Genomic DNA, 25,373 nt, shown 5'->3' with positions numbered 1-25,373 from the left:
TGGTTTGCAGTTCAAAGAATTTGGAGTAATCGACGTTATTGAACTTTTTTAGATACTTGAAGACTTGAATCATATCCCCTCGTAGGCGTCTTTTCTCCAATGTAAAGAGATTGAGTCGCTTGAGTCGTTCCTCGTACGGTTGAGCCCTGAAGGTTGGAATCATCTTTGTGGCGCGTCGTTGAATCCTTTCCAGTAAAGCAATGTCCTTTCTGTAATTGGGAGACCAGAACTGCACTGCATACTCGAGGTGCGGTCTTACCATGGAATTATACAAGGATAGCATCACGTCTGGTGTTTTACACTCGAAGTTCCTCGCTATGAACCCGAGCATAATGTTGGCCTTGTATGCTTTTTTTACAGTGATTCGCGTGTTTCAGGTCACTGCTGATAGTGACTCCAAGATCCTTTTCCTCCTGCATCGCTTGCAGAGGTCTCCCATTCATGATGTATGTGTGGTTACTATTTTGTCAACATTAAAAGACATTTGCCATTTTTCCGACCATTCGATAATGTGATTGAGGTCTTTCTGAATGATTTCGCAGTCGGTCTTTGTGAGAGCATCTCCACTCACCTTGGTGTCATCTGCAAATTTCGATATTGTGGATTTCAATCCTGATTCTAGGTCATTGATATATGATAAAGAGGATGGGTCCCAGCACTGACCCTTGAGGCACTCCACTAGTGACTGGTAGCCAATCGGAAGGCTGTCCGTTGAGTAGTACTCGTTGTTTTCTGTCGGTGAGCCAATCTCTAATCCACGCGATCAGATTGGCTCCGATGCCCGCCGAGTGCAGTTTCTTAAGGAGTCGCTCGTGCGGTACCTTGTCGAAGGCTTCCTGAAAGTCCAGGTATATAACATCACTGGGGATGTGGGCATCCCAGTTCTTATATATACCTTGGAAGAAGTCTAATAAATTCGTTAGGCAGGAGCGCTTGTTTCTGAAGCCATGCTGGGTGTCGGAGATTATATTATTGTTTTCTAGAAACTTAACAAGTGTATCTCTAATAATCTTTTCGAGTATTTTTCCTGCCACTAATGTCAAACTTATGAGCCTGTAGTTTAATGCAAATCTTTTGTCTCCTTTTTTGAAAATCGGTGTTACGTTCGCCATCTTCCAGTCTTCCGGGACCTTGTTTAGTTGAACTGACCGGTTGAATATGGTAGTGAGTGGTTGAAGTATTTGTTGTTTAAGCTCTTTTAATAACCGCGGGGACAAACTGTCGGGTCCCGTTGACTTGTTCGTGTCGAGTTTGTCCAAGTACTTTTTTACTTCTTGGTCGCATATTGAGTCAATTTCCAGCGGCGTGATCTCACTCGGCGGGTCAGGGCTCTCGGGAATGGTTTCGATGTTCTCGACTGTGAGTACGGATGCGAAGTTACTGTTGAAGATTCTGGCCATCTGTTTACTGTCCTGAGTTGCAGATCCAGTCTCGTCTGTCAGGGGACTAATATTGGATTTTATTTTATTTTCCGATCTTATGTACGTGAAGAATTTCTTGGAGTTAGTTTTGATTTCGCGCGCTATTTTGATTTCGCGCGCTCCCCTTCTGGCTGCCGACATGAGAGGTGTCCTGATAACTCCTCGAACCTCCTCCTTATCAATTTCTGCAACATTCGCGGTCTTCGCTCTAATTTTCATTCTGTGGAACACCATCTCTCCTCCTTTAAACCCCACCTTCTCTTCCTCATCGAAACACAGATTTCTGAGGCTACTGACAGCAACCTCTACTCTGTTCCCTCCTACTATCTCTATCCTAAATTTCAATCCAAAGCAGGATGTTGCGCCTACGTGCGCAACGACATCACTTGCTCTCGTGCCCACGACCTTGACTCTTCTGAATTTTCCACCATCTGGCTAAGACTTCATTGTCATTCTATTACTAAATACATATGTGCTGTTTATCTCTCACCTAACTCTACTAAGTATGTAAAATTCATTGACTATTTGAACTCTAAAGTGGAGCACATCTTGACTTACTCTCCCTTTGCTGAAATCTCCATCTTGGGAGATTTCAATGTTCACCACCAGCTTTGGCTTTCATCCTCCTTCACTGACCAGCCTGGTGAACAAGACTACAACTTTGCTCTCCTCAACGACCTAGAGCAGTTGGTTCAGCACCTTACTCGTATTCCCGACCGTCTTGGAGACCAGCCCAACATTCTAGACCTATTCCTTACCTCTAATCTTTTTGCTTACTCTGTCAAACTGTTCTCTCCGTTGGGCTCCCCCGATCATATTCTTATTTCTGTATCCTGTCCTTCGCTCCTGTACATCCTCTGGACCCGCCGAAGAGGCGATGCTTCTGGCATTTTGCTTCAGCTCGGTGGGACGACCTGAGGATGTACTTTTCCGATTTCCCGTGGAATGATTACTGCTTCCAGGAGAGAGACCCCTCTGTGTGTGCTCAGCGCATCACAGAGGTGATTGTCTCTGGAATGGAGGCATACATTCCACGTACTTTCTCTACCTCTCATGCTAAGAAGCCTTGGTTTAATCACGCTTGTTCTCGTGCTTTTAAAGATAGAGAGGCAGCTCACAAAAGGTTCCAGAGCCCTCGAACTCCCACTAACTTTGACCTTTACATTTCAGCCCGGAATCGTGCCAGATCTATTCTCCGACCTACCAAAACTTCTTTTATTAACAGAAAATGTCAACACCTTGCTTCTTCTAATTCTTCCCGTAACTTCTGGCATCTAGCCAGAAATATCTCCTCCAATTTCACTTCTTCCTCTTTCCCTCCTATCCTTATCCCTGACGGCAGCACTGCCGTTTCATCTGTCTCTAAGGCTGAACTCTTCGCTCAAACTTTCTGTAAGAACTCCACCCTGGACGATTCTGGGCATATTCCTCCTACTCATCCCCCCTCTGACTCCTTTATGCCCGTTATTAAGATTCGTCCAAATGATGTTTTCTATGCCCTCTCTGGCCTCAACTCTCAGAAGGCTTATGGACCTGATGGAGTGCCTCCTATTGTCCTTAAAAACTGTGCTTCTGTGCTGACACCCTGCCTGGTCGAACTCTTTCGTCTCTTTCTTTTTGCCTATCAACATCTATCTTTCCTTCCTGCTGGAAGTATGCCTTTGTACAGCCTGTGCCTAAGAAGGGTGACCGTTCCAATCCTTCAAACTACCGCCCTATAGATTTACTTTCCTGTCTATCTTTTGCTTTTGAATCAATCCTTAACCGGAAGATTCAAAAGCAGCTTTTCACTTCTAATCTTCTATCTGATCGCCAGTATGGATTCCGTAAGGGGCGTTCTACTGGCGATCTTCTTGCTCTCTTAACTGACTCTTGGTCATCCTCTCTTAGCCGTTTCGGTGAAACTTTCTAGACATATCGAAAACCTTCGATAGAGTCTGGCACCAGTCTTTGCTTTCTAAACTGCCCTCTTTCGGATTCTATCCCTCTCTCTGTTCCTTTATCTCCAGTTTCCTTACCGGCCGTTCTATTTCTGCGGTGGTAGACGGTCACTGCTCTTCCCCTAAACCTATCAACAGTGGCGTTCCACAGGGCTCTGTCCTATCACCCACTCTCTTCTTGTTATTCATCAATGATTTTCTTTCCATAACAAACTGTCCTGTCCACTTATACGCCGACGACTCCACTCTGCATTATTCAACTTCTTTCAACAGAAGACCATCACAACAGGAAGTACACGACTCCAGACTGGAGGCTGCAGAGCGCTTAACCTCAGACCTTGCTATCATTTCCGATTGGGGCAGAAGGAACCTTGTGTCCTTCAATGCCTCAAAAACTCAATTTCTCCACCTATCAACTCGACACAATCTTCCAAACACCTATCCCCTATTCTTCGACAACACTCAGCTGTCACCTTCTTCAACACTAAACATCCTCGGTCTATCCTTAACTCAAAATCTCAACTGGAAACTTCATATCTCCTCTCTTGCTAAATCCGCTTCCTCGAGGTTGGGCGTTCTGTATCGTCTCCGCCAGTTCTTCTCCCCCGCGAAGATGCTATCCATATACAGGGGCCTTGTCCGCCCTCGTATGGAGTATGCATCTCACGTGTGGGGGGCTCCACTCACACAGCTCTTCTGGACAGAGTGGAGTCTAAAGCTCTTCGTCTCATCAGCTCTCCTCCTCCTACTGATAGCCTTCTACCTGTTAAATTCCGCCGCGATGTTGCCTCTCTTTCTATCTTCTATCGATATTTCCACGCTGACTGCTCTTCTGAACTCGCTAACTGCATGCCTCCCCCCCTCCCGCGGCCCCGCTGCACACGACTTTCTACTCAATGCTCATCCCTGTACTGTCCAAACCCCTTATGTAAGAGTTAACCAGCATCTTCACTCTTTCATCCCTCACGCTGGTAAACTCTGGAACAATCTTCCTTCATCTGTATTTCCTCCTGCCTACGACTTGAACTCTTTCAAGAGGAGGGTATCAGGACACCTCTCCTCCTGAAATTGATCTTTCTTTCGGCCACCTCTTTTAATTCTTTTTTAGGAGCAGCGAGTAGCGGCCTTTTTTTATTATTGTTTTCTTTTTTGTGCCCCTGAGCTGCCTCCTTTGTTGTAAAAAAAAAGTTTGGTACACACACACTCACACAAAAAAGAAACGTATATATAGCTTTGGTGACAATAGTGCAGGGGGAGAGAGAGAGAGAGAGAGAGAGAGAGAGAGGGGGGGGGGGGTCAAAGGCTGGCACGATGAATCATTGTGCAGAGAAAGATCGGCGAAAAAGATCTCAACACAAAGTCTGGGAGCGAGAAATATTGCTAGTCCATCTGCGTACGGCGGGAGAGGAAGAGGAAGGGAGGAGGAAGGGAGAGGAAATGAAAGGTCGGAAGAGGAAAGGGAGCGGGAGAAGGAGGAAGACACACATGAGGGAAAAGTGCAACCAACTTGATAAGGATGAAGGAGGAAGAGGAGAAAGAGGAGGAGGAATGAAAAGAAGTGGAGGAGGAGGAGAAGAAGGAAGGAGATGAATATGAGAGAGGTAAGGAGCCGAAGCGATAAATAGGAAGTAAAAAATCATAATATAAAAAGTAAATAAAATCAACATTAAAAGCACAAACTTCCATCTCCCACAAAACTCTTCACAGGTCACGAGTTACATTTTCACAACACAACGCCACGCAGGCAGGGTTGGAAAAATCATGATTTTTTAAAAAAATAAATCGATTTATTTGATTTGAAAAGGAGTTTTTTTTTTATTCAAATCGATTTTTTTTTATTTAAATGATTTTTTTTTTCATTACTCTTTGTTTGTTTACACTGATTATTTCTATCAGTCTTATGAAGCCATTTTCCTTGTTTCCAAAATGTTGATTCCTTTGTCGATAAAAACACGTCACAATAACTCGTTATCCTTTCTTCGTTCCGAAAATGTTGATTCCTGTGTCGATAAAAACACGTCACAATAACTCGTTATATTTTCTTTGCTCCCAAAATGTTGATTCCTGTGTCGATAAAAACACGTCATAATAACTCGTTATATTTTCTTTGCTCCCAAAATGTTGATTCCTTTGTCGAAAAAAACACGTCACAATAACTCGTTATATTTTCTTTGTTTCCAAAATGTTGATTCCTATGTCGATAAAACATGTCATAATAACTCGTTATCCTTTCTTTGTTTCCAAAATGTTGATTCCTTTGTCGATAAAAACATCTCATAATAACTCGTTATCCTTACTTCGTTCCCGAAATATTGATTCCTTTGTCGATAAAACTTAACGAACTCAAAAACATATTTTCCTTTCTTTGTTTCCAAACGTCGATTCCTTTGTCGATAAAAACACGTCACAATAACTCGTTATCCTTTCTTTGTTCCCAAAATTCTGATTCCTTTGTCGATAAAACTAAAACAACTCAAAAACATATTTTCCTTTCTTTGTTTCCAAAACGTCGACTCCTTTCTCGATAAAAACACGTCGCAATAGCTCGTTATCCTTTCTTCGTTCTCAAAAAGTCGATTCTTTTGTTAGTAAAACTACGACATCGCAACAACTCATTTTCCTTACTTTAATGGTCAATATCCCACCCCGACATTTACGTCAGGGTCAGCTTCCCACCCCGACAGTTAAGTCAGGGTCAGCATCCCACCCCAACATTCAAGCTGGGGTCAGCATCCCACCCCGACAATTAAGTCAGGGTCAGCATCCCATTGTGAGCCGAAAATGTGGATGATGACTTTTTCCTTTTTAAGATGTTGTGTTTCTCTCTCTGGTGTTTTTTTCTGTATTTTCATTGTGCTGGTTTTCTCTCTTCATTTTCATATTTCTGGTGTTGTTTCTACTGTATATCGGCTTTTCTTGGTGCCGTATCCTGCTACAGACAAGTCTCCTTCACCCCAGAGAAGCCTCGCCCGTACCAACATACAACACCAAAGTCCTTAATCCTTGTTGTTCGTTTTGCTAATGTTGTGTTTTGTATCGGATTTCTTTTTTCTGGCATTCCTTTTCTGTATTATCCGGTCTCCGGTGTTATCTTTCTTTATTTGTCGTGTGGCAGTGTTGTGTAGAGTATCTACATCGCCTCTACCTGGTGCTGTATCTTGCTACAGCAGAGTCTCCCTCACCCCAGAGAAGGCTCACCCGTATCAATACACCACACCAAAGGCCTTCATGCTGGATTTTTGTGTTTTTGTTTTATTTTTTTCCTTTTTCTCATCTGTGCTTCTATCTTATCTGTTTCCTGGAATTCCTCTCCTGTATTATCCTATTTATGATGTACTTTTGGTTTATTTCCCTTTTTTCGGTGTTTTTCACCTGTAATATCCCTGTCGTGGAGTTGTTCTGAAATGGCCTTTCCTTGGTGCTGTGTGTTGATACGAATGAGTCTCCTTCACCCCAGAAGAGACCCGCCCATACCAACACATAACAGCAAACGCACTCCCCTCCCCCCGCCCCTGGACACTCGGGATGTACGGCACCGCCATGGACGCCCTGAGGGAGCCAAGACGCCCTGCCGGAACCCCTGAGCCCCGCGACGCTCGCCAGGGAGACCTTGGGCCCCCTGACGCTCCCCAGCACCGCCGAGGCGGGGGAGGGCGGGAACTCCAGACAACGCAGAACAACTCCAGACGGGAATATTAAATTAATCGTAAACACCGTGACGGGGCAAAGGCTGCGTTTGTCGAGTCTGGGATGGCAGGACGCCGTCCGAGTGTTTTGGCGCGGCATGCGTTTCCCTCTTCGCTTCTGATTTCCCTCATTGTTTTTTGAGAGAGAGAGAGAGAGAGAGAGAGAGAGAGAGAGAGAGAGAGAGAGACCATCTATATGCCAAAAAAGTAAAAATAACTGAATAAAGAACAACAAACCCTCAAACGTGAAATAATACGCTTTGAATCAACTTTCTTAGCGCTATGTGACAACAAAAGGCGAAGAGTGACTGAATAAGAGAATATGAGAATAACTATTTCCTGCTAACACTGGAAGGAGCTGGATGGTGGTAGCTCGGGACATACATTTTTTTTTACAGTAAGGAAGCAGGTCAAGTGCAAAAAAAAAAAAGTGAGAATCCCCCCGCTAATCACTGCCCTTATAAACGAGTGCACAGATAAGTTGCCATAAGAGAGAAAGAGAGAGTAAAGAGAAAGTAAAGAGGATTATGAGGTAGTTAAGAAGCGAGGAGGAGAGGAAAGAAGAGAGGCTGACCTCTCTTAAGAATATAAAAACATAAAAACGTAGGAGTCTGCAAGAGGCCGGTAGGCCTGTACAAGGCAGCTCCTTTGAACCTAAGCTCCCGTGTATCTAACCCCACCTAATATCGCTGTCCATGAATTTATCTAATCTATTTCTGAATGTGACATTTGTACTGGCACTCACCAGTACAATTGTCACATTAACTACCTCATATCCCTCTTTACTTTCTCTTCCCTCTAATGCTGTTTACCTTCCTCGTTGTTTTCCTCTCCTTATATCTTTACTTTCTCTTTACTTTCTCCCCTTCCTCCAATGTTCATTACCTGTCGTCCTGCCTTTCCTCTTCTTTATTCTCTCTCATCTGACTTTTTTTCTTTCTTACTCTTTAAAAATCCCTTTTCACTTTCTCTTTTACTTCCAGTTCCCTTTACCAAACCTCCTTGATTCCCTCTCATTTGATTTCTATACATTTTTTTTTATCTCATCATTCTCTCTAAACATTCCTTTTTGCTTTTCTCCTTCCTTCAATTCTCGCTATCTATCCTCCTTGCTTCTCTCTCTTTTTCTCTCATTAATTTTATCTTCCTTGCATCTTACTCTATAAAAAAAAAATCTTTTTTTCTTTGCTTTGTCTTCGTTTTTCTTTTGCTTCTTCTTTTTCTTTTTTTTCCTCTTATTTTTATTCTTTTTTTTCTTTTTCTTTTTCTTTTTTCTTCTTTTTCTCTTTTCTTCTTTTTCTTTTTCTTTTTCTTCTTCTTCTTCTCCTCCTCCTCCTCCTCCTCCTCCTCCTCCTCCTCTGACGGATCATTTAAATCACTAAAAACAGGCAGCCTCGCAATGCGCCAACAGGCTTTCTGCTACTTGGTCGTCCAGTTTCTACGTTTCCTTCTCCTCCTCTTCCTCCTCTTGGTTCCCCCGGCGCCCCATTACCCGAAGTCGCAATCGAAGTAATGACTAATGGATAGCATGCGGGTTATCTGGGTGACCTGGAAGCCGAGGATTTTCTTGAAGTTATACAAGATAATTTCCTTAAGCAGGTAGTTACTGAGCCTACCAGAGGAGATATAATATTAGACTTAGTTCTAACTAATAATGGGAACTTGCTACGTGAGTTGGAGGTGGGCGGAGAGTTAGGAAATAGTGACCACAGAACGGTTCGTTTTAGCTGAGACTGGGCGGTAACCCGCGAACCAAACACAGTGTTAGTGCCAGATTTTAGAAGAGCTGCCCTGCCCTCACTCAGAGAGGTCGAACCGCCTGCTCTCCTGAGAAGCGGAAGTGAGATCCACGTTGCGATTGTACACACACTTGCTGCGTGTTGCCTGTGATTTCCCTGCGTGTATTTCGAGTGTGTTGTTGTGTGTTTTTGCGTGTGAATTGGCTTTATTCTCGAGTGTTTCTGCGTGAGTTTCAGAGTGTTTCGAGTGTGTTGTTGTGTTTCAGAGTGTTTTCGCGTGTGATTTGGCTGTTTTCCCGAGTGTTTCTGCGTGGGTTTCAGAGTGTTTCAAGTGTGTTGTAGTGTTTTCGCGTGTGATTTGGCTGTTTTTCCGAGTGTTTCTGCGTGGGTCTCAGAGTGTTTCGAGTGTGTTGTTGTGTTCCCGAGTGTTTTCGCGTGTGATTAGGCTGTGTTCCCAAGTGTTTCTGCGTGGGTCTCAGAGTGTTTCGAGTGTGTTGTTGTGTTTCCGGTGTTTTTGCGAGTGATTTGAGGGTGCTAAACCTTGTGCTTATGCGTGAGTTACTAGGTGTTTCTCGTGTTTTGATTGTGTTTTGTTCCCGAGTGTTTTCGCGTGTGATTTGGGTGTTTGTACGAGAGACTCTGAGTGTTTTTCGTGTGTTTCTCGTGTGTTGTTTAAGAGTGTCTTGCGTTGTGCATGCCGACACCTCCCCCTTTGAATTCCTCTGAGAATGCAATCTCCTCCTCCTCACTACACTCTCTTTAAATCCCCTAGAGGATTAACCCTTCCTACCCCCCCTTTTCCCTCACCTCACCTCGCATATTGACCAGACCCCCCCCCATCGCTCACCTCACCTCACATCCTTAATAACCCACCCCTTCACCCACCTCACCTCGCTTCTTTCCTAACCCTCCTCTCAATCACCTCACCTCCTTTCGTAATCCCCCTCTTCACTCACCTCACCTCACTCACCTTTCTTAATCCCCCTCTTCACTCACCTCACCTCCCTTCCTACTCCTCTCACTCACCTTACCTCCTTTCCTAAACCCCTCTAACTCACCTCACCTCCTTTCCTAATCCCCTTCACGCTGTGCTTTTTTCTCTTTCATATCAGGCAATCATTAATCACTTTCAGTTAAGATGGCGCCTAAGAAGTGCAGTACTTATTACGGTAGCTTCCCAGCTCACTTTTTTACAGGGCGTTCTGTTGTCTGTCGACTGTGTCTCACCAGGCAGCATCTCGAGACAAGACTGCAGGAGCAGGAAGAGAAGATGGAAGCAGGTCAGAATAAAATAATAGAGCTTTCTCGCACTGTTGCCTCCTTGCAGGAATTCATCCAGGCTAACGTTACCGTGGTGCCAAACCCTTATCCAACCACCCCTTTGCCCTCAGCGGTACCGTCGACACCAGCGGACAACACCACGCAGCGGGAGGGTGCATGGTAGTGGCATCGCCCATGATGGCTTCACCGTCGTGAATGGAGGAGCCAAACCAGCCAGACAAGCAATTTATCCTGTTCATTGCTTCAACAGGTTTGCCATTCTGGAGGAGGAGGACGAGCAGGAGAGCACCTTCCTGGTGGGTGACTCCATGATTCGCCAGCAGGTCGTTGAGTTCTGCGGCAGAGTTCCTCGTCGAAGACGGAACTATTGCTATCCTGGTGCTGAGATCGACGATATAACTGCTGCTCTTGAGGAGATCTCCCCCCAGGCTACTAATGATTCACTGTTTGTTATTCACACAGGTACGAACGACGTCACCACGACCCGGTCTGAGGAACTCCTGGACAAGTACCGTAGGCTCCTACTCATCCCCCCTCTGACTCCTTTATGCCTGTTATAAAGATTCTTCAAAATGATGTTTTCTATGCCCTCTCTGGCCTCAATCCTCAGAAGGCTTATGGACCTGATGGAGTGCCTCCTATTGTCCTTAAAAACTGTGCCTCCGTGCTGTCACCCTGCCTGGTCAAACTCTTTCGCCTCTGCCTGTCAACATCTACCTTTCCTTCTTGCTGGAAGTATGCCTTCACACAGCCTGTACCTAAGAAGGGTGACCGCTCCAATCCCTCAAACTACCGTCCTATTGCTTTACTTTCTTGTCTATCTAAAGCTTTTGAATCAATCCTTAACCGTAAGATTCAAAAGCACCTTTCCACTTCTGACCTTCTATCTGATCGCCAGTATGGGTTCCGCAAGGGGCGTTCTACTGGTGATCTCCTAGCCTTCTTAACTGACTCTTGGTCATCCTCTTTTAGCCGTTTCGGTGAAACTTTTGCTATTGCGCTGGACATATCAAAAGCTTTTGATAGGGTCTGGCACAAATCTTTGCTTTCTAAACTACCCTCCTACGGTTTCTACCCTTCTCTCTGTACCTTTATCTCCAGTTTCCTTTCTGACCGTTCTATTTCTGCCGTGGTAGACGGTCACTGTTCTTCCCCTAAATCTATTAACAGTGGTGTCCCACAGGGTTCTGTCCTATCTCCCACTCTTTTTCTGTTGTTCATTGATGATCTTCTTTCCAAAACGAACTGTCCTATCCATTCCTACGCCGATGATTCCACTCTGCATTATTCAACTTCTTTTAATAGAAGACCACCTTCAGGAACTTAACGACTCAAGGCTGGAGGCTGCAGAACGCTTAGCCTCAGACCTTACTATTATTTCCGATTGGGGCAAAAGAACCTGGTGTCCTTCAACGCCTCAAAACACAGTTTCTCCACCTATCCACTCGACACAATCTTCCAAACAACTATCCCCTATTCTTTGACAACACCCAGCTATCACCTTCCTCAACACTAAACATCCTCGGTCTATCCTTAACTCAAAATCTCAACTGGAAACTTCATATCTCATCTCTTACTAAATCAGCTTCCTCGAGGCTGGGCGTTCTGTACCGTCTCCGCCAGTTCTTCTCCCCTGCACAGTTGCTGTCCATATACAGGGGCCTTGTCCGCCCTCGTATGGAGTATGCATCTCATGTGTGGGGGGGCTCCCCTCACACAGCTCTTCTGGACAGAGTGGAGGCAAAGGCTCTTCGTCTCATCAGCTCTCCTCCTCATACTGATAGTCTTCTACCTCTTAAATTCCGCCGCAATGTTGCCTCTCTTTCTATCTTCTATCGATATTTCCACGCTGACTGCTCTTCTGAACTTGCTAACTGCATGCCTCCCCCCCTCCCGCGGCCCCGCTGCACTCGACTTTCTACTCATGCTCATCCCTATACTGTCCAAACCCCTTATGCAAGAGTTAACCAGCATCTTCACTCTTTCATCCCTCACGCTGGTAAACTGTGGAACAATCTTCCTTCATCTGTATTTCCTCCTGCCTACGACTTGAACTCTTTCAAGAGGAGGGTATCAGGACACCTCTCCTCCCGAAACTGACTTATCTTTCGGCCACCTCTTTGGATTCTTTTTAGGAGCAGCGAGTAGCGGGCTTTTTTTTTTTTTATTAATGTTTACTTTTTGTGCCCTTGAGCTGTCTCCTTTGCTGTAAAAAAAAAAAAAAAAAAAAAAAAGGCTCATCCAGCAATATAAGTCTAAATTCCCTAACATATTTATTTCAGGAGTTCTACCACGGACGTCGGCGGAGAGCGACTTCTTCAGTAAGGCCTTCAGCCTAAACAACCGCTTACAGACTCTTTACAGAGAGCTTGACGTGGAGTTCTTCAATGCCTGGGACAATTTCTACGGACAAAGTGAGCTCTTCCACAGGGACGGAATACACCTGTCTCCCATCGGGGCAGCCAGATTCGGAAGGCTCCTCAATGACGCAGTACGTGACACCCGATCAAAAAACGACAATCAGCCACGTCCCTCCACCCCGCCCGTGTAAATAGACGCCATGCATCACAACAAACCCGTAACCGTGATCCCGCAAGTACCACCACCTCTATTACCAAGCCTCTAGATAACTTAAAAATCCTTAGTTTCAATGTCCGTAGCCTAAGAAACAAGTTTGATGAATTGAGATGTCTTGATCTAACATAAAATTTTGACATAATTGCTATAACCGAAACATTTATCGACACCACAAATATTGATTTAAGCTCCGAATACAACATAGATGGCTACAGACTCTTCAACAAAGATCGTGTAAACCGTAGAGGCGGTGGCGTCGCCCTTTTTATCAAAAGCTATTTGCAACCCACTGACAAAACACCAAGAGACAGTAACGTGAGCATTTGTGCGTGCGAGTAAACACTACAAAAGTCAATTTAAATATATCTGTCACCTACAGGCCTCCCGGGCAATCACTCGATGGCGACCTTGAAATGTACAGCGTTTTAAGGCAGTCACTTAATAACAACGACTCACTGATATTAGGAGACTTTAACCTCCCCCATATCGACTGGGCGACAGTCAGGTACAGAAGGCGAGTCGCATAGAATGATCGAATTTCTAGAAGAAAATTATCTAAGCCAAATGGTTTCTGAACCAACTCGACAAAATAATATACTCGACCTTGTTATAACGATCCAAGATAACCTAGTCAGTAGTGTCACGGTAGGAAAACATCTCGGTTCTTGCGATCATAAATTAGTGCGCGTCGACATTAGAGCTCAAACATCAGTGACTGAAAATAAAGTAAAGGTGCCCAATTTCAAAAGAGCTGACTTCGTAGAAATCCGACAAAAACTATCAGAAATACAACTATCAGATGACGGCAATGTAGAGGAAGTCTGGCTAAGCTTTAAAAATCATTTACTCACTCAGCAGAACACATTCGTCCCCTTGTGCGAGAAGCGAACTAACACTAATAAAAGCTCACCTTGGTTTAATAGCGAAATTAAACACTCAGTCAAGGAGAGAAAATTGTCTTACAGATTAAAGAAAGAACAAAGCACGCCCGAAAACATTAGACTTTATAATGATGCCCTGGCGACGAGTAAAAAGATTAGTATGTTTGGCAAAGCGTAGATATGAAGAAAATATTGCAGCCAACTGTAAAAATAATCCGAAATCTTTCTTCAGTTACATAAACAACAGAAAGGCGATCAGAAGTGGAATTAGACCTTTAACAAACAGCGACGGTGCACTAGTGACTGACAGCCAACACATTGCAAACATCTTAAACTATTACTTTTCCACGGTGTTTAATACTAACAGTCTTCCTCTCGCTACCACCAACACCAGTACTATTGTAAATCTCGGGCATGCATTGCCTAATTTTGAAATAACAACCGATGAAGTCCTTAAAGCTCTCCATTCACTTAAAACAAATAAAAGTCCTGGACCCGATAAAGTATATCCTATACTGCTTAAAGAAACAAAGAGCGAAATACTCTCCTCCCTCACAACCGTATTCAATATGTCCTTGCGACAAGGCATCGTCCCTTCGAATTGGAAAAAGGCTAACGTGACACCGATTTTTAAGAAAGGAGACAAAAAAATACCAGGTAACTACCGACCCATTAGTCTAACTTCAATTGTAGGTAAGCTATTTGAGAGCATAATTAGAGACAAAATGGTGAGCTACTTCGAAAGCCACTCATTAACTGGGGATTCACAACATGGCTTCCGTAACAAAAGATCCTACCTATCAAACCTATTGACCTTTTATAACGACCTCTTCTCAGTTTATGACGTAACCAATTCATTGGACGTAGTCTATCTTGATTTCCAGAAAGCATTTGATAAAGTCCCACATCATAAATTACTTTATAAATTAAAGCAAATAGGTATTGACGGTCAAGTAAACCAATGGATCGCGAATTGGTTGAACAACAGACAACAAAGAGTGGTGATTGACGGATTTAGCTCAGAGTGGGTGCCGGTCACTAGTGGCGTCCCTCAGGGCTCGGTTCTTGGCCTAGTGCTCTTCATTATTTACATCAACGACGTGGATGTTGGACTCAATAATCGCATTAGTAAATTTGCAGACGACACAAAGATTGGCAACTCGATTCTCACTGAAGAAGACAGGCAAAGCCTCCAAGAGGATTTGGACAAAATTTCAGCTTGGTCGGATAGATGGGAGATGCCCTTTAACGTAGACAAGTGCCGGGTCCTTCAAGTTGGAACAAGAAATAAGAAGTTCGATTACGAAATGGGCGGCGTTAAACTCATAAGCGTTCAATGCGTTAAGGACCTGGGGGTTAAAATCGCGTCAAACCTCAAATTCTCACTTCAATGCATCGATGCAGCAAATAAAACGAACAGAATGTTGGGCGGATACAGTTTTGGTCTCCTCACCATGCAAAGGACATTGCTAAATTAGAAGCTGTTCAGCGTCGGGCAACAAAAATGATCCCTTCCTTGCGCAACAAATCCTACGAAGAAAGGCTTTCCACCCTTAACATGTTCTCTCTTGAGAAACGTCGCCTCCGAGGAAAACTGATCGAATATTTTAAAATACTTAATGGTTTCACGAATGTAGACAGAACGAAATTGTTTATGATAGATGACACTTTGCGAACGAGGAACAATGCCATAAAACTCAAATGTAGACAAGTAAATTCAGACTGCACCAATTTTTTCTTCACCAACGTTGTAGTGCGAGAATGGAATAAGCTCCCACCGTCAGTGGTCTAGTGTAACACGATTGACTACTTTAAAAACAAGCTCGACCGTCACTTCCTTGAACTTAATATTAAATAAAGTAGAAAAGCAACGTTTTGGAGCCATCTGATTAGTGTAGATTCACTTAGGTTTAAGGACAGACCAACTAGTCTGGACCATGGGGTCTGTGTGGTCTGATTTTCTAAGTAATCTATGTAATCTATGTAAATTACGAGGGACTACGAAGATATCTTGAAGAGGTAAACTGGGATAATTTAGGGATTCATGAGGGCCAGAACTGCGGATTGGAGAGCCAGGAGAACCAGGTAGAAATGTCTTACAATAATTTAGTTAGAGTAATAGTAGAGGGGCAAGGACAGCATATACCACAGCTACCACTTAGAAAAGAAAACAATGACCCTAAGTGGATGACTCGTGGACTAAAACACGAGATAGGGTTAAAGAAGGGAAGTTATCAGAAAATAAATAATGGTGAAACACATATCAGGGGCCGGTACGTCGAACTATCTAGATTAGTTAAGAAAAACATCAGGATAGGAAAAAGGAACTATGAGATCGAAGTAGCAAATGAAGCGAAAAGTAATCCTAAGGGCTTCTTTCAGATGTATAGAACAAAAACACGGGAGAAAATTGGACCGCTGAAAACAAACACAGGGGAGCTAGTAGAAAATTACGAAAATATGGGCACTTTGTTGAACGACTACTTCCTTTCAGTATTCACACAAGAGGATCGAACGACTATTCCGGAAAGGGTTCAGGTGTACGAAGGCGGGGATGGTGATAAATTGAGGGATACAATCATTACCATGCAAGTAGTTCAGGATGAGATAGATAAGCTTAAGAAGAACAAGTCGCCAGGTTCTGACGGGATATTTCCGAGGGTATTAAAGAAATTAGGTGATGTACTCAGTGTCCCATTAGCCGACATCTTTAAGATGTCGGCTAATACTGGCTATGTGCCCAGCCTATGGAAAGTAGCTAATGTGATGCCGATTTTCAAAAGGGGGGACAGGTCAACTGCTTCCAACTATCGCCAAATTAGCTTAACATCGGTTATAGGCAAGATGCTGGAGTCCATAATAGCCAGGAACATTCGGGAGCATCTAGAGAAACATAGCTTAATTCACGACTCGCAGAATGGGTTCACGAAAAGTAGGTCATGCCTCACCAATCTCTTGTCCTTCTACAATAATGTATTAGAGGCGGTAAACAGATGAAAATTATGATGTAATCTATCTTGATTTTAGTGAAGCGTTTGACAAAGTTCCTCACCAACGACTGTTGCTTAAATTACAGGCTCACGGAGTAGAGTGTAAAGTTTTGAACTGGGTCAAGGCGTGGCTTAGCAATAGGAAGCAAAGAGTGCATATCAATGGTAAAAGATCTGACTGGGGATGTGTTACGAGTGGGGTCCCACAAGGTTCGGTATAAGGTCCACTTTTGTTTATTATTTATATCAATGACTTAGATACAGGAATTAGTAGTGATGTCAGTAAGTTTGCAGATGATACCAAGATCGGTAGAGCAATTGAGTCAAATCAGGACGCTAGTATTCTCCAGGGTGAACTAAACAGATTGTATGACTGGGTGGGTAAATGGCAGATGGAGTTCATTGTAGGGAAGTGCTGGGTTCTGAGTGTAGGTAGGAACAACCCCTCTCATAACTATTGCTTAAATGACACTCTCATAAGCAGGTCTGGGTGCGATGGGAATTTAGGGGTCTTAGTGAGCTCTGATCTCCGTCCAAGAGCACAATGCATTCAAGCTAGAAATCAAGCAAATAGGGTACTGGAATTTATTTCGAGGAGCGTAAGCAACAGAAGCGCCGAAGTCTTCCTCAAACTATATTTAGCATTAGTTAGACCTCATCTTGACTATGCGGTTTAGTTCTGGTCACCTTACTATAGAATGGATATCAAAATGTTAGAATCGGTGCAGAGGAGGATTATTAAGATGATTCAGGGGCTGCGAAACTTGCCATACGAGGAAAGACTCAAACAGTTAAATTTGCATTCTCTAGAAAGGCGAAGGGTGCGTGGAGACATGATCGAAGTTTATAAATGGATGAAGGGCTTTAATAAGGGAGATATTCATAATTTTTGTTGATAAGAGAATCGGGTAGGACACGAAGTAATGGGTTTAAACTGGATAAATTCAGATTCAACAGGGACATAGGCAAAAATTGGTTTACTAACAGGGTGGTGGATGAGTGGAATAGGCTTAGCAGTCATGTGGTGAGTGCCAATACAAATGTCACATTCAAAAATAGATTAGATAAATTCATGGACAGCGATATTGGGTTGGGTTAGATACACGGGAGCTGCACGGGAGCTTAGGTTCAAAGGAGCTGCCTCGTACAGGCCTACCGGCCTCCTGCAGACTCCTATGTTCTTATGTTCTTATATTGGCCACTCCCTAGGGATGGCTGGCCGTCGGCGGGATTCGAACGCGGGACCTCGAGCTTCCTGTACTGTTCCCATTACCATCGAAAATAGCCTCTCCTTTCTCTATTAAAGTATATCGTTTTCCAGTACATGAGCAAGCCACAGCTCTCTCTGATAGAAGAAACCTGTGACTGCTGGAGGGTACATCTTACTGGTGGACGCTCGACTGAAGTGGGCTGAACTTTCTTGCCATCATTGCGTGAACAGAGTGTATTTTCGTGTGCTAAGGAAGGAAGACAAGGGGAGAGTGAACCGTCAGAATGTAACGGAATTGAGCACAGCGGCGAAGCGTCTCATTGTGTAGGCCTCTGTCTCTATCAATTAGTTTTGTGGTTTTGTGGTTGATGTAGCCGCCGGAGAGAGAGAGAGAGAGAGAGAGAGAGAGAGAGAGAGAGAGAGAGAGAGAGAGAGAGAGAGAGAGAGAGAGAGAGAGAGAGAGAGAGAGAGAGAGAGAGAGAGAGAGAGAATGATAAGTTTATTTCCACCAGAAGTGGTTATTCTTACATCCAAATACATAAAAAAGTACATAGGTTATTGCATTGAGATAATTAGTTATTCATGAGTTGTTTCAGTTTCGAGTAAGTAAAAACTCTCAGAATATATTTGAATTTATGCAAGGTGTGGGCAGTGCTTATATGTGTTGGCAGGGAGTTCCAAAGTTTAGGCCCGTGTACAGAAAGTTGTCTGGCTCCTGTGTCTGTGTGTGTTCTTGGTACATACAGATTACCCTGCTGGCGTGTTGTGCTGTTGGTGATGCTGTTTACAGAGGGGAGAGGCATTAGATATTCAGGGTATTGACCGTGTAGATGTTTATATACATTCACTGCTGTGTCAAAAGTTATTTGTTGTGAAACATTGAGCCAATTGAGTTCCTTAATTATCGGAGTTGCATGATCATATTTCTGTGCCTTCCCTTCTACGATTTTGGCAGCGAAGTTCTGTAGTTTCTGTACTTTAGTTAGCAGCGTATTGTTAGGTGTCCCCCATATAGTATTACAATAGTTTAGTATACTTAATACTAGTGACTCTACCATAAGCTGCCTTGTGGGTTTATCAAAACATTGTTTTATTATATTTGCATACATAAGTGTTCCTAGGATTTTCTTACTGATCTCGGTTATATGGTGATCAAACACTAAATATTGGTCTATATACAATCCTAAATTCTTTACAGTGTTTGAGGGTTCGATCTTACTATCATGGAAGAGAATGGTTGTGTTATCAGGTATTCATGATATTAGTTGTCTGCTTCCTATAAATATACATTGGGTTTTCTGGATGTTTAACATTATACCATTTTTATTAAAGTACACCATGGCTTTAACCAAAGTGGTTTCAATTTTTTTTACTAGTAGATTTATATCCTTCAGTGGCCCACTATGGAGAAATTGTGTGTCGTTTGCATATTGTATCAGTGTGCAGTCGTCGAACTCTTCATGCATGTCGTTTACATAGAGTGTAAATAATATAGGCCCTAAAACCTTACGGAACGCCATATTGTAGGGTTGCCTTTGTGGAGAAATGGTTTTGTAGGCGTACTGTCTGTGTTCTGTTCCATAAGTAGTCTTTGAACCAAAATGTGTCTACTTTAAGATTTGAGAGTTTGTGGAGGAGAATCTTATGGCTAACACTATCAAATGCTTTTGATAGGTCACAAAGTGTAAGCAGCGATAGTTGTTTTGTGTCCATATTGTCGTATAGTTTATCGGTGACGGCCGTGAGTGCAGTGATGGTTGAGAGGTGGGGGCGAAAGCCATGCTGAGTGTCGGACAAGAGTTTGTTATTTTCAAGGTATTTAGTTAATTGGTTTGCAACTATTTTTTCTATAACTTTAGAGAAGATAGGTAACAGGGATATTGGGCGATAATTACCGGCATTACTCACGTTGCCAGCTTTATAGAGGGGGGTAACTACAGCGTTTTTCCACTGTGTAGGAAAGATGCCGGTAACAATAGAAGTGTTTATTATTTGAGTCTAGTAATATGCGGTAATGAAGAGAGAGGCCTTAAGGAAACGAAGAGGAATACCATCGGATCCAAATGATTTTGTTTCGTGCAAGCTCTTTATCGTTAAGATGAGTGTGTCAGTGTCTGTGGGTGTGGGGCGAAAGAGTGTTCCGTTTTCTTCGTGTGTGTGGTCTGCGAGGTGTCTGTCGTGTAGGCATTTTCCACTGGGGGACTGTTTTGTATGTTTAATAGCGTAGATTGTGTCTTTTCATATGTGTTTTTTCCCACGTTAGCAAAAAAAGTATTAAAATCTTCACACAAAGTTTCTGAGCTGCCAGGTATTTGATTGTTTGAGCTGTTCTTTTTATTGGGAACTAATTATTTTACAACTTTCCAGGTGGCAGACGTATTGCCTTTGCAACCTTTGAGTTGGGACTGATAGTAATTATTTTTGGATATATTAATTAGGGTTTTTACGCGTTTCTTCAGGTATCTGTACCTATCTTGTAGTATTTTATCTTTTCTGTTGTTTTTGAGGTTACGTTGTGTTGTATTTCTGAGATTTATACATTCATTAATTTCATTGTTGATCCAGGGAGCAGGGGGTCGTTTTATTTCACGTGTTACCATTGGAGCAAGGTTGTCTAAGCATCTGGTGAACGCTGAAGTAGTAGGCTCACTTGGTCATTAACATTATCCGTGTTTAATATTTGATTCAGTTCGGTGACGCTGTTTAGCAGGTTTTCGCAGAATTTATCTTTGTCATATAACTTTAAGTCTCTGAATGTTTTTATAACTGGTATTCGTTTTGGCTTTTTCATATTGACTGTGGCTGTGATAAGCTCGTGATCAGCGATAGGGTTAGGGATTACGTCACTGTGTAATATGAGGACAGGGTTATTGGTTATTATTACATCCAGTAGTGTAGCAGTGGTGGGGGTTAGTCGTGTGGGTTTTCTTATTAGTTGTGTTAGTTTATTATTCTTTAATAAGCGTGAGAGTTTGCTGGTAGCCGAGAGAAGGTCGTCATTTAGATCGCCTAGTATTAAGAAAGTTTTTTTATGAAGCATAATAGATCGTATAGTTTCAGTTATATGATCATATGAATTAGCGAGAGCCTTTGGGTGTCTGTAAATACATCCTACTATGACAGATGGTAATTTCCTGCACTGCACTCGGACCCATATGTCTTCAGTCCCTGTTTGTTTAGTTATTTTATTGTCTATTATTTCAGAGGTAAGGGTATCACTAACATAGAGACAGACACCTGCACCTCGGCCGCCGTCGCACCTGAACACTTTATAATTGGGAATGTTGATGTATGTGTCGGGAGTGTAAGGGGAGAGCCATGTTTCACTGACGCAAAGAATGTCTGTATTTCTGTCACTCATTAACATTTTTATTTCATCAAAGTTTGCGAGTAGGGATTGGCCATTAATGTGATCTATGGTAAGACAGTCCTTGGCGTGTTCAGAGTTGTTAGGGTTTTCACTGCTGGCTTCACCTTCTTTGCCATATTCCTAGCGAGTGTATTTGTTGCAGAGTCGACTTTTGTGGCCGTAATTAGAGCACACTGAACATTTGAGTCTGTGGTCAAACCGGCATGTTGCCATCCGGTGGTTTAGTTCTCCACATTGCCAGCAGCCTTGGTGCCTCTCACCGTCACCGTAGCCCCTACTGTGGTGGTAATTACGGGGCTGGCTTACAGTGGGGGCAGAGGGGCGACTGTGGAGGTGTCGAGGAGGCGTGGGAAGGAAGGTGCGACCCCCTCTGTCGCCTCTGTCGCCTCTCACGCCTCGGCGGGGGGTAGGGTGAGGGGTTCCATGGTCCTCGCTTCTCATGTGTCGACGTTGGTGTGGGGGAGGGTGGGGTCGTGGGTTCCGTTTTACCAGTTGCCAGCCGTCCAGATTCACGTTGTTGTTTGTTCGGGGTGGAGAGGGGTGGGTGCTTTGGGGACGGCGCTGGTCATTTTCTTGTGGCGAGGCTTCAAAGTGTTGGGTGTTTGATTTAACCTTGTCCCAGTTGACACAGTCCTTAAACACGGGGCATTGCTTGGTCATTTCCTTGAGAAGACGTACTACTCCTGTTCTGTTCAGTAATGACCCCTGGTGTTCTCCATAGGCAGCATAGCTTGAATCATCTATCTCACCGTTGCCCCGGGTGAAGGCGGGGGCCGGAGATATGATGCTGACGCAGTTGTCTTTACTCCATTTTTCCAGTTCAAGGTTGAAGTCTGTTACTTTAGTCTGGAGTGGGTCTGACTGCATGCTGGGGACAAGCTGGCTGACGAATATGTCCATGGAGCCATTTTTGCTCTTTAATTCACTGATGAGAGCGCCGAGGTTGTCTATGGCTATGGTGGGGGTGGTGCTCTCCATTACATCAAAAAGTCCGCAGTATACGATACAATTTGTTGGTGTCCACGACAGTTTCTCCTGCACCCAGCACTTCATCAGGTCGAAGTTGGCCTCTTGCAGAGTGCGAATGGAGCAGCTTCGTAGGTCAGTGGCCCTAATCAGCTTTAGGTTGACGTCTCCGAGCAGCGGTGTGGTGGCGTCGTGGGGTTGCTCCTTCCTGTTTTCGGTGGGCTGGTTGTTTTCTCCGCCTTCCTTTGCAGTTAGTTCCTTCATCTGCAGCTCTAGTCTGTTCACTCGTTCTTCTATGTCGGTTAGTTTGGTGGCGTTTGTTCTGGGCGGTGGAGGGGTTGGCGGAGGTGGTGGGGGTGGTGGAGGTGGTGAGGGGGGCGGAGCGGTTGGTGATGAAGGAGGCGGAGACTCGGACCGGGTTGGGTCAGGCGATGCCGAGGGTTGTAAAAAGTTCAGGGTGGCCTCGGTTGATCTCAGGCTTTCCAAGAGGGTCATACGTTTATACAGTTCCTGTATCATGTTGTTCATATTCTCTAGCTCTACACTGTGATGTTGTATTTCCCTCTCCTTTTTTTCATTATCACTCATAATGCTATTTAGTTTTTCCTCCATGTAGTCATGAGACATAGAGGATGGTTTATTAGACATGTTCAGTAAGGCGGGGTTGTCACTGTTTGGCATAGGGAGAGGGAGGCTTCCTTTGGTCAGTTCTTTTGCTATTTTGTCCGCGAGCTTGTCTTTCGCGTCCCACACATTTGATAGTTCAAGCTCTCTGCACTTTCTCTGAAGTTGCATTTTTGTGAAGTTTTGAATCAGGAAGTCAATTGAAGGTTGAATGGAAGACGATTCGCTGCTCTCATTTTCGTTGTTTTCGGCGTGAGGGGATGTGGTCGAGGCAGGGGTGGGCGCCATGTCAGGGGTCACGTGTCAGGTGTCGGGGGCGAGGGAGGGAGGGAGGTCGTGGACTCCGTTGCCAGGCTTACACCTAATAACACTTAGTTGTGCTGTCTCTCATTGCACTGTTACTAAGGCGCTACACATCGTACATTACACTGTCCAGAGTTATAATTCACTGCACTTAGCCGCCAGGGCGGTGGTGGCGGTCTATCGCGTAGGGGCGTAGCTGCGAGGGGGTCATACACACAGGTCTCTTCGTGATGACCCTGGTGTTGTCGCTCGATCTGTTGCACTTTGCGACTACCTTGCACCGTTCACTGTGTAGTACCTTGCACCGTTCACTGTGTAGTACACGGCTCCGTGGTGTTGTTGTAATCCAGTGAGTTATGACGGTTGTGGGGAACTGGAGAGAGAGAGAGAGAGAGAGAGAGAGAGAGAGAGAGAGAGAGAGAGAGAGAGAGAGAGAGAGAGAGAGAGAGAGAGAGAGAGAGAGAGAGAGAGAAGAGACGTAGTTAGAACGATGAGACAAAGCAAGAATTAATCTGAGGGGAAACGAAACAGGTGAAAGGAAACAAGAGGGAGAGGAACAAAATAAAGAAAAGAACACAGGAACCGAATAAGGAAGAAAAAGTAAAAAAAAAATCAATAACAGAAAAATACGCATATATATATATATATATATATATATATATATATATATATATATATATATATATATATATATATATATATATATATATATATATATATATATATATATATATATATATAATATGAAGACGAAAGATAAAATATAAAAAAAAGAATCGTGTACGACCGTTAACAAAAGCATAGGAAGAAAAAATAGAAAAAAAAACATGAAAAAAACAAGAAAAAGCAGAAGGAAGGGGAAACGTGTGATAGACACACACAGACAGACGGACGGATGGTGACACAGACACACAGACAAACGGACGGATAGTGACACAGACAGACAGACGGACGGATAGTGACACAGACACACAGAGAGACGGACGGATAGTGACACAGACAGACGGACGGATGGTGACACAGACACACAGACAGACGGACGGATAGTGACACAGACAGACGGACGGATAGTGACACAGACAGACAGACGGACGGATAGTGACACAGACACACAGACAGACGGACGGATAGTGACACAGACATACAAACGGACGGACGGATAGTGACAGAGACACACAGACAGACGGACGGATAGTGACACAGACACACAGACGGATAGTGACACAGACAGATAAACGGACGGACGGATAGTGACACAGACACACAGACAGACGGACGGATAGTGACACAGACACACAGACGGATAGTGACACAGACAGATGAACGGACGGATAGTGACACAGACAGACAGACGGATAGTGACACAGACAGACAGACGGATGGATAGTGACACAGACACACAGACAGACGGACCGATAGTGACACAGACAGACAGACGGATAGTGATACAGACAGACAAACGGACGGATAGTGACACAGACACACAGACAGACGGACGGATAGTGACACAGACAGACAGACGGATAGTGACACAGACAGACAAACGGACGGATAGTGACACAGACACACAGACAGACGGACGGATAGTGACACAGACAGACAGACGGATAGTGAAGTGACACAGACAGACAGACGGATAGTGACACAGACAGACAAACGGATGGATAGTGACACAGACACACAGACAGACGGACGGATAGTGACACAGACAGACGGACGGATAGTGACACAGACACACAGACAGACGGAGGGATAGTGACACAGACAGACGGACGGATAGTGACACACACAGACAGACGGATGGATAGTGACACAGACACACAGACAGACGGACGGATAGTGACACAGACAGACGGACGGACGGACGGATAGTGACACAGACAGACAGACAGACGGACGGATAGTGACACAGACAGACGGACGGACGGATAGTGACACAGACACACAGACAGACGGACGGATAGTGACACAGACAGACGGACGGACGGACGGATAGTGGCACACACAGACAGGCGGATGGATAGTGACACAGACACACAGACAGACGGACGGATAGTGACACAGACAGACGGACGGACGGACGGATAGTGACACAGACAGACGGACGGATAGTGACACACACATACAGACGGACGGATAGTGACAGACACACAGACAGACGGACAGATAGTGACACAGACACACAGACAGACGGACGGATAGTGACACAGACACACAGACAGACTGACGGACAGACGAACGTAGACTGACACAGACACACAGACAGACGGACGGATAGTGACACAGACACACAGACAGACGGACGGATAGTGACACAGACACACAGACAGACGGACGGATAGTGACACAGACACACAGACAGACAGACGAATAGTGACACAGACA

This window comes from Eriocheir sinensis, unplaced genomic scaffold (genome assembly GCF_024679095.1).
Source record: "Eriocheir sinensis breed Jianghai 21 unplaced genomic scaffold, ASM2467909v1 Scaffold19, whole genome shotgun sequence".
In the NCBI taxonomy this organism is placed as follows: Eukaryota; Metazoa; Arthropoda; class Malacostraca; order Decapoda; family Varunidae; genus Eriocheir; species Eriocheir sinensis.
Note: the sequence above shows the minus strand (reverse complement) of the source record.